Source organism: Condylura cristata, unplaced genomic scaffold, assembly GCF_000260355.1.
Source record: "Condylura cristata isolate star-nosed mole 26May11 unplaced genomic scaffold, ConCri1.0 scaffold00003, whole genome shotgun sequence".
NCBI classification, from domain to species: Eukaryota; Metazoa; Chordata; class Mammalia; order Eulipotyphla; family Talpidae; genus Condylura; species Condylura cristata.
Window position 1 is genome coordinate 28,009,677 of NW_004567104.1, and position 10,065 is coordinate 28,019,741.

A 10,065-nucleotide genomic window follows, 5' to 3' on the forward strand; every position below is an offset into this window, starting at 1 on the left:
AGGTGACCCACAGGGCGTGGCAGACCTCTCCTGACCCGCCCGCTGCTTCCCTCAGCAGTGTACTTTGTCTATCTGCCTGTTCTGCTCCCCACTCTCTCTCTGGTGGATCCTCTCACTGTCCCTGCACCTCTGAATAAATAAATGAATCTTAAAAAAAAAAGGGGGGGTCTTTCCCTGGGAAAGCCCAGGGAGGAAGATCTCATTGGTCCTGGACAGGCTACTGGTCTCCACACTAAGTGTCAGGAAAGAAGACATGGGCTCTTAGAAAGATAAAGAAAGGAAGGGAGGGGAAGGGAGGGGAAAAGTAAAGAAAAGAAGTGCTTCCCCCAATGAGGTTAGTATCCAGAATGAGCAAAACCTGAGGGGCAATGGGTGGGAGAGCTCAGTCAACTTTCAACACATCTTGCCCATCCAAAGCATCTTCTTAGCACCCAGGGTTGACATCTGGGGATGGTACAGGCAAGTGAGCAGGAGGTCAATCAGAGCGGGGCTGCGACCCCAGCAGATTGGGGGACCCTCCAGCGCTGGCTCCAGCCAGCAAAGGTCAAGGGCATGCGCAGGCCCTGCCAGCCCAGCCCTCTGTGGAGTCTCTCTTCCCAGGACCCCGGTCAGCAAGGGGCCGAGATGGGGAGCTGCCTGGGACCTTCTGGAGTCCAGCGAAAGGAAGGAGGAAGGGGCCGGCCTGCCCACTTACCCGCAGCCACCTACTCACCCGCTGTGGACCAGAGGGAGCCGGAGAAGAGGACCAGCGCTCACGGCTGCAGCATGAGTGCCGCTCGCCCAGCCCTCCTACCCCGTATTTAAGCGATCCCGGGTGAGTCATCCCCGGGGCAGAGTCCCGGCGGCGGGGAGGGGCGAGCCGGCCACTGTAGCGCCAGTGCCTGCAGAGAGCGCGATCGCGATCGAGAGCACGATCAAACTCCAGTGTGCTCAACATCAACCACCAGTGCCTGCCTGAAGGACTTCTTTTGTCTCACACACACACAACCACCACCACCACCACCCCACCCCGCCTTCCCGGCATTTGCGTCTGTTCAGGTCCGGGAAGCTCTAGAGAAGAGCAGGGCGTGCAGAGAACAAGATCAGCCTCCAGTGTGTTCAACGATGTGTTCAACATCAACCACCAGTGCCTGCCTGAAGGACTTACTTCAGTTGTCTCACACACACAACCACCACCACCACCACCCCACCCCGCCTTCCCGGCATTTGCGTCTGTTCAGGTCCGGGAAGCTCTAGAGAAGAGCAGGGACAGGGAACACAGGGACGCAGGGACAGAGGGACTCTAGAAAAGGCATGCTCTTGTTTCTTGGAAACGTTTATTTGGATGTTGTTTCAAATTTACAGAACACCTCAAGGGTAATACTAGGAGCGTGCCTACTATCAACAATTAAGTTCCAAGGACAGGTGAAGTTCCCCTTCCCCAGCTGTGTCTACTAAGAGCAATGTTTCCCTGAGCTTCTGACATCATTCGCTGCCCCCTCACTGCTTCCTTCCAGAAGGGAAACACACCCAGTGAAGGGGCTTGTTGGAGAAAGGGAGGCTGTTCTGTCCTTCACCTCTGCATGGGAACCGGGGCCTTGAAAAGGGACAAGAACCCCATTTCTATTCAAGGTATTCCCAGGAGGGCGAGGGGGGAGAGAAAGAAGTCAGGCTTGGGGAAGGTGTTGAGGCTGCCAAACCCCAACTTCCCATCTCAGATGGAATCTCAACACGGTGTGAGCTGAATGGGGCTGCAGCCTCCAGCCCTACCTGGGCTCAGTTCACCCTCTCAGCCAGCTGGGGAGAGTGATACTTACATACTGCCTCACTGAGTACCCTGAGCCCTAATTAATGCTTAGCCTGTGCGCTGAGATCTTCGATGAAAGGCTGACATAAAAGTGCACGGAGTCATTTCGGAACAGTCATTGGGTGGCTCGCACAGCAGCCCTGCAGCCTGAATCACGCGCATTGCTCATTGCCAGCACGGTGACCCCCCCCCACACACACCAGAAACAAAAAGTGCCCTGTCCGTTCAGTGACTTGACACAGCTCTCAGCCCCATCTCTTCAACCAGCAGCCTCCCTTCCAAATAAGAGTCTGTGCGGAGAACACCCTTCCCCTTGCTACCCGGGCACCTCCAAACTCCAAAATCAGGGTCTTCTGCTCCTGCTCATGGAACTTGCAAGAATAAGAATACGCCTCTTCCAGCTTTTTGCCCTGCCTCTTCCTTCCATGCTTGGGGCTAGGAGCTGAGAGCCGCTCAGGGATGAATCAGATATGTTTCTTGCCCTAAAAAACTGACTCAGGGGGCAAGGGAAGCTACATGGTTGTTCATGAGCCCATCGTGTGAGCCCAAGAGCCACAGGTATGTCATCACATCGACACGTTGCTTCACTGTCACCAGGTTGCCCAGCCTCACCTCTGCTGACATCTGGGGCCAGTGAATTCTTTGTGGTAGGGGGCTATCCTGCGTATTTAGGATGCTTATCGGATCCCTGGACTCTACTGGCTAGATACCAGTGGAAGCACCTCCTCCAGGCCTGACCACCAAAAATACCGCTACACATCGACAAGGGGTGTCAACACACAATCTACTAAGTCATCCTGTGAGTGGGAGTTATCACTCCATTTTACAGATAGGAAAGCCGAGGCCCAGGGCAGTTGACTAATTCGTCTGCAATCACACACCAAGTGGCAAGAGCCTCAACTATGCATTGTACGCTATTTCCACGACCGTTGGGTTGTGTGCTCAGGTGTACAACAACTACAGACAGAAGTGAAGCATGACTGTGTTGGGCCCTCCCTGGTGGCATATTGGGTTAGGACGCAGCACTGCAAGTGAGCTGTAGCCGTTTCAGTGCAGTGCTGCACCTCTGGCCTGTACCCCAGTTCTGTATGCAAAAATAAATAAATGTAAAAAAAAAAAAGCATGACTGTGTGTAGACAGATGGCAAGTAAGGACTGAAGAAGGACCAGGGAGTGAGGTCACTGTGGGTAGAGTTAATAAATGTGGGTACATTTGAAGGGATGGGACTTGAGGTTTATGTAGAAAGGAGCCATAAAGGATGCACCAGAGCTGGAAATGCGGGAGAGTGAGGCGAGGGGAATCATCAGCAGGAAGGAGAGAGGGCTATGGGCTGCACACTCCGAGTCAGAGCCTTGGTGCCCACGTGGGAGCCAGGCCTCACCACAGAGGGCTAGGCTGCCTGCCCGAGGAAAGTGAGGTTCCTCTGCAGAAGCCACCACTGGTGTTGGAGGAAGGAGAGCCGGAGTGTGAGCCACGGAGCAGGTCATGTTGCGTGGCAGGGTTTGGGGTTCTGAGGACAACTCTTGGGTGTCCAGAAGGCCAGGCACTGCTATCGTTCCCTTTGGTCCCATGATCGGGTGTGGCCTGAATCGTGCAGCAATGACCAGTTTCCTAGATTGGAGTTGGTTCTAGGGGTCCAGCCACAGCACCTCTGAGCTTCTGCTCACTCACATGCTGTCCTTCATTGGAACGCACACTCACTCCCTCAGAGAAAGCAAAGTGGCCTGTCAGCCCCCAGAAATGCAATCTATTATGGTGAAAGTAAAAGCCTGATTCACCACCTGCGGGCCCTATAAACTTCAAGGCTTGCTTTCCAGCCCCCCCAGAGAACCAGAAGGCCAGGGTTGCCTCCAGGCTTCAGGGAACTCCCAGTCCTCCCACTCACGCCTGTTTTTTATGCTCTAATTAATGAGCTTAGAATCCTTGGAATTGGAGGTCATGTGACCTAGCATTGCTGAAATTATGACCCTGTTCGGTCCACTTCAGGGGGACAGGATGTCAGTACCCCACAATAAAGTTCCCTGGTAGGTTGGCAGATAGGTGGTGGTTTTGTGCATTGTTGATGGGAATAGAAACTGCTAGAACAGTGGCTACGAAGTCAGAGTGCATAAGCCCATTACCAAGGTCCTTGCCACTGACATAGACCCGGCCTTACGGGCACACAAAGCTATCTGTTCAAAAGTGCTCAACGCACCGTGTGCAGGGAGAGGTCGTTACAAACAGATGTCTATAGACAGACAGCGACTCCACACATCACGCCCACCACACAGGCAGCCAGTTTGAACAAATGGGCTGCTCTTTCTTTGTCAGGGAAGAAAAATATATCCAATATATTCAGCAGATTATATATAAGTGATAGTAGTTATTGGTTTTGGGAGACTCAACACTGTGTAACTCCTCAGTCCTAGTTCAGCATGTAAGGGGCCTCGTGAGGAAAGCATTCCCATGTGCCCACCATGCTCACAAACATGTTAGATTGTGCAAAACAACATTTTTCCCATCGAATGGCCCTTCCATGCCCACAGCATTTGGCCTGGGATGGGACCAGGGTTCATATCTCTGACGTAACCCCACTTCTTTCCCCTCTCAGTCACTCTGCTGTCTCTCACTGGCTGCTCCCCTCCCTGGAGTCAGAGAAGGTTGGATAGGCAGCCACAGCTCCTGAACAGTTCAGGTTGTTCTTCAAAGCAGTGACTCTTGAAGACAATCAGGATTCCCTTTTGCTAGCTTGCAAGTTTCTCCTAATAGGACGTGTGGTGTGAAGAACACATGGCGTTGACCCAGGTTGACCCAGTTTCCCAGCACAGGCAAGGTACAAGAAGGAGCAGTGCAGGTGAAAGGAAGTCTCACCCAGTTAAATGCCACATCACATGGGCACAGACACCCACAGATGCATCTTTATCTTTACCTACATGCAGCACATAGAAGACCCAGAAGAAGGATACACTCGAAACTGCTATGGCGGGGGGGGGGGGGAAGGGGCAGGAGGGGGAAGCAACGATAAATAGGATTTCTATCTTTGTGTTATTTTATGTTTCACTTAAATGAATATACATTCCTGAATCACTTTAAAAAAAAAAAAAGATTTACTTATTTATGCATATAAGAACTAGGGTGTAGACCAGAGGTGCAGGGAAGTAAAAGGATTGACCAGAGACAGATTGGGGGGCAGAACAGGCAGGTCTACTGAAATGCACTGCTTAGGGGAGCAGCGGGTGTGACAGGAAAGATCGGCTGTGGGTCAGCTCCCTGGCCGGGGATCGAACTTATGCTACAGTGGCTGTCCATAGCTTCATAGTGCTGAGCCTTAACCCCTTGCACCACCAGGGAGGCCCAATTCCTGAATCACCTTATCATTAGGACAGCTAGTTAAAAGGCAAAGAATGGATTTCTGTTATATATTTGCTTACTTTTCTGTTTTTATTTTAATTTGCATTCATTTTATGCTGAATCCATTCCCAAGTCATCAATTTTCATTGTTTCAGTTACTTCTGGGCTGCCTTTTTCTTCCATGCACCCTCCTCTTCTGGTTCACAAAGAGGCCTGCTCTTTCCAGCAAGCATCCTCCCCCTACAGTAGGGTCGATGTGCCTTGACCTCTGTAAGTTCTGCAGTGCATCATTAGGGTTTTGCTCACCTGGATGTGCTCCCTGACTGGAGACTCTACATCCGAGCCCCCATATTCAGCTTTACAGTGAATTTTTAAGCATGTGCAGTAGAAATTCAGCATTCTTTGGAGGTCACACTCTGCACCCAGCTCCACTGTCTGGCCAGGGTGCACCATTGTAATGATGGAACAACAGGAAAGTGTGAAGTGATGTCCTGCAGACATTTGGTGGTTTTTCAAATATGCGTACCTTTGATGCACTGGGCAATCTGATGAGTCTTCTTAGATTAAGAACAAAGATTTGAACTCATGTTTTGTATGATTTCATAGGACTTTCTGGCTCTAGTGAATAGTGAACCATTTTCAGAGATCACCTAAGGCTGCTTTGGGGGAGAGGAACATGAGAAGCTGTGGGAAAAATTCAAAGTTCCATTTTTTAAAAAAATAGATATATTTTATTTATTTATGCATACAAGAACTGGGGTGTTAGCCAGGGAGTGGGTGTGAGAGGACTCACCAGAGACAAAGCAGGGAGCAGAACAGGCAGATCTTCTGAAATACACTGCTGGGGGGAGCAGTGGGCAGGTCAGGAGAGGTCTGCTGTGCCTTGTGGGTCACCTCGGGGGCTGGGGATTGAACTCTTGCTGTAGTACCTGGCGACAGCTTGATAGTGTTGAACTTTAACCCCTGTGCTTCCAGGGAGTCCCTTTAATTTTTTTATTGAAGTAGCATTGGTTTCCAACATTATTTATGTGGCAATATAAATCAACCTCTGATTGTAATACCTTATGTTCCCCGCTACAAGTGGACTCCACCCTTCAACATGCAGTTAAGCTCACATACTTGTTATTGACCCCATCTGCTCACCACTAATTCAGTCTAAATGCTAAAATGTTTATTCTCATTTTATTTAGTTCATTCCTTTATTTTGTTTCTCTATGTGCCACAGTAAAGTCATACAGTACTTGTCTTTCTCCATCAGATTTATATCACTAAGCATAATCACCTCCAGTTCAATCCATGTTTATGCAAATGCTAAGACTTCATCACTTTTATAGCTGAGTAGATTCCGCGTCTTTATCCCATCATTGGTCAATGGGAACTTAGGTTATTTCAAAGTCCTGTTTTTTAAATCTTTCTTTTTAGTATATGAAACCCACTCCCTGGAAACTCCAACAAAGGTTCTGTCCCTCAGGCTCCATCATATCTGCTCTCATGTGCCACCCCCTTGGAAATCTGAGGTCCTAAACCACCCCTTTCTCTTCCCACAGCTTGGCACACATCCCTTCCCTAACCATCCTGGCCACTCACCAGAGAGTCCCAGTTTCCCACCAGCCAGAAGAGTGTTGAGTAAGTGGTAGGCCCTGGGCTAGGTGCCAGTATCCAGGAGTGAATTTGTGCTGAAGGTCACTCAAGCACAGGAATGGCCACATTCTAGAGTAAGGCGCGCATGGGGTGGGGTCACATAAGGCAGCCACAGAGCCTGCCTAGGCCGGGGGTGGAAGACTTCCCGGAGAGGTGATGCTTGGACCAAGCCTGGAAGGATGAGCAGGCATCTGGTCATTCTGGGAAGAACAAAGAGCTCTAGCAAGGCCTCAAAGGCACAAGAAACCATGGCAGATTAAGCATGTGGGAAATCACTCAAGATAACCAGAGAGCAGGGTGCACTTGTGGCTAGCAGAAATGGGGCCAGGGAGAACTCATAAAGAATTACAGCAGTAGCTCAGAGAGGATATGACAAAAGTCCGAGCAAAGATAAGACAGTGGGGATGGAGAGTGGGGACCGAGGAGGGTATGGAAGGACTGAAGTTGGTCACACATGACGAAGGACGGCTTATGGCGGCAGGTGGGGCAAAGCGATAGGCCCGTTACGATGCAGTGAGGACGCCAAAACAAAAGGGCCCAAAGTCACAAGAGCTTAAACAAGGTAGGTTTGCATTTCCCTTCGAAGGCCAGAATGTGTCAGAAATCGAGACCCTCTTTTGTCTCATGGCTCTGCCATTCACCGTCTATGCCACCTCATGTCCGAAACAGCAGCTGCAGAACCTGCCTGCACATTCATATTCCAGCCACAAGAAAGTCAAGGACGAGAACGCTACAAAATCTCAGTCTTTCCTTTAAAGGTGTGGGCTGGAAGCTACACACACCACTGGCTCACATTCCACTGGCCAAAGCCTGCGGCTGGTTCTCCCTGCAAGGGAAATGCAGTGGAGCTGAGTCCCGTGTACAAAATGGAAGCTCCTCGAATTAGAGAAATAGGAGCCAGCAGCCACTGGGGGCTCCTAGCAGCTCCTTGCTACAGGTGATAAAAAGGGAAAAAAATGGCCAGATCTGGTTTGGGTAACCACATAGATGGTAGATTTCATTTCGAGAACTAAGAACACAGGTGAGGGGCCGGGGGGGGGGCAGTAGAGGATGAGCTGGCGGGCTCGTTCTTGTCAGGATGCTTTGGGCCTGTAAGACCTCAGCAAGGGACTTTCCTGCTAGGTCTGAAGTCAGAGTCTGAGCTGGGGAAGGATCTGGGTGGAGACAGATTAATGGGAGATGATCCAGAAAAGGTGTTTAGTCTGGAGTTTTAAAGCAGGCTCTCTGAAGTCCACATAAGGGATGAGGCGGAAATGCAGCCTAGGAATTCCCTGGAAGTGTATTTCAAAGTATGTGGAGATGTGCCATGATGGGAGTTTTTCAGAAGAAACTACTCCTGTTGTTCACCAGCTTCTTGGGGAGTCCGGGGGTACACCAAGGTAGGTGAGGGTTAAGGCAAGCCAGGCCCTGAAATTACTGAAGCAGTCTGAGGAAGAGAAGAGGACTAAAGATGCCAAGAAAAAGCCCCAAGGGAGAGAGTAGGAGGGGCTGGAGAGAGTCTTTGTAGCAGGGACTTGGGCAGTTTAAGAAAAATGTGGTTGGTGGTCACTGGGTGAGGCCAGAGGGCAATTCAGGGATGAGGAGAGGAGTGGAGAGGGTATAGGAGGCAGAATCCTGGAGGGGATACTGGTCTTTGGGAGATGGCAGAGGATTAAATGGCACACAGTGAGTGGAAGCACCCGTGGAAAGGGAGGGGAGAGAACAGAGACTAAGCATGATATTTGCTTCTTGAAACGGTTCCTGTCACCAGCTCAGTGCTCAGGTGTGGTGCCAGCAGCAGAGCAGCGGTGCCTGCTGTGACAGGAAAGGATCAGGCTTTTGGAGGTGGTTTGCAAGTCGTATCTCTCGCCGTCAAAGGCTGGGATCTTAGGGGTGTAATCCATCTGCCCCCAAGACTCCTTGCCCTCTGGGTGAATTCACAAAACCATCTGCCTCATATGTGCCTAAAAAGGTTTAGAAGAAAAACCATGAGTGAAATGTCCAGTTCAGGTCCTGACCTTGGGGATGCGCAGTAAGTGGGAATGCCCTTCTCCCCTTCCCCCACCCCTCTCCTCTCATAAGATTGCTGCTTCAAGTTCGCAGGAGAAGGGTACTCTTTAAGGAGATGACTTTATAATTGCCCCACTGGCCCCAAAGGGACAGCTCTTAGTCTATGAAAGGTATTGCACACCATCCTCATATGAGAAGAATGAAGCCAGAAACATTAAAAATATATAGAATCATAATAATGGGACAAACAAGCACAGTCACCTTCTTAAAATCCCCAAGGACAGCTCCCAGACTCATCCCTGTCCCTACCTGGTTATTAGTGGTGTTTTTGGCAAGGACAAGTGTCATGAGATTGCTCTGTTCCCGGCATTCTGCTGCTGCTTCTGATGATGATGGTGGCGGTGGTGGTGGTGATGATGGTGATGATGTGTTTAGCGTCATCTGTGCTCCAGGCTGTTTGGTCGGAAGTTGTCAAGCCTGAGAGCAGGGGGTGGAGGAGAGAGGATTTTACACGTGAAAAAGCAATCTTCAAACAAACAACGCAATTAAAACATAGACAAAGAAGTTGACTAGACATTTCTCAACAGAAGATAGACAAATGGCTAATCAGCACATAAAAATAGACCACGTCATTAATCATTGGTAAGATGCAAACCAAAATTCACCACTTCACACTTTGGAAGTTACTGCTTCACACCCATTAGGATGCTTGATATCAAAAAAAGAAAATGAATAGTGTTGGAAAGGATGTGGAGAAATTGGAATCCTTACATGTTGCCGGTAGTCCCAAAGGATAACAGAATGGGGAGGTCCTCAAAATATGAAAGATAGAATTCCCATATGACCCAGCAATTCTACATCTATGTATCTGTCCAAAAGAACTGAAAGCAGGAATCAAAGCAATACTTACACACTCACAATATTAGCAGTGTTATTCATGAGAGCAAGATGAGGAAGCAACCCAGTGTCCATCAACAGATGAAGAGATAAAAGATTGTATGTAGACATGATGTGGTGGAATATTAGTCAGCCTTAAAAAATAAGGAAAATCTGATGCATGCGACAACATGGATAAACCTCAAGGACAGTATACCAACTGAAGCAAGCCAGTCACAAAGGACTAACCACACATGATTCTGTGTATATGAAGTAACTAGAGAAGAATATTCCTAGGAGCAGAAAGTAGAATGGTTTTTGCCAGGGAGTGGAGGAAGGAGAATTGGGGAGTTGATGATTAATGGGAAGAGAGTTTCAGTTTGGAAGGATGAAATATTCTGGTGATGGATTGCGATTTTGTCAGCCCAACAGTTAGAGATATA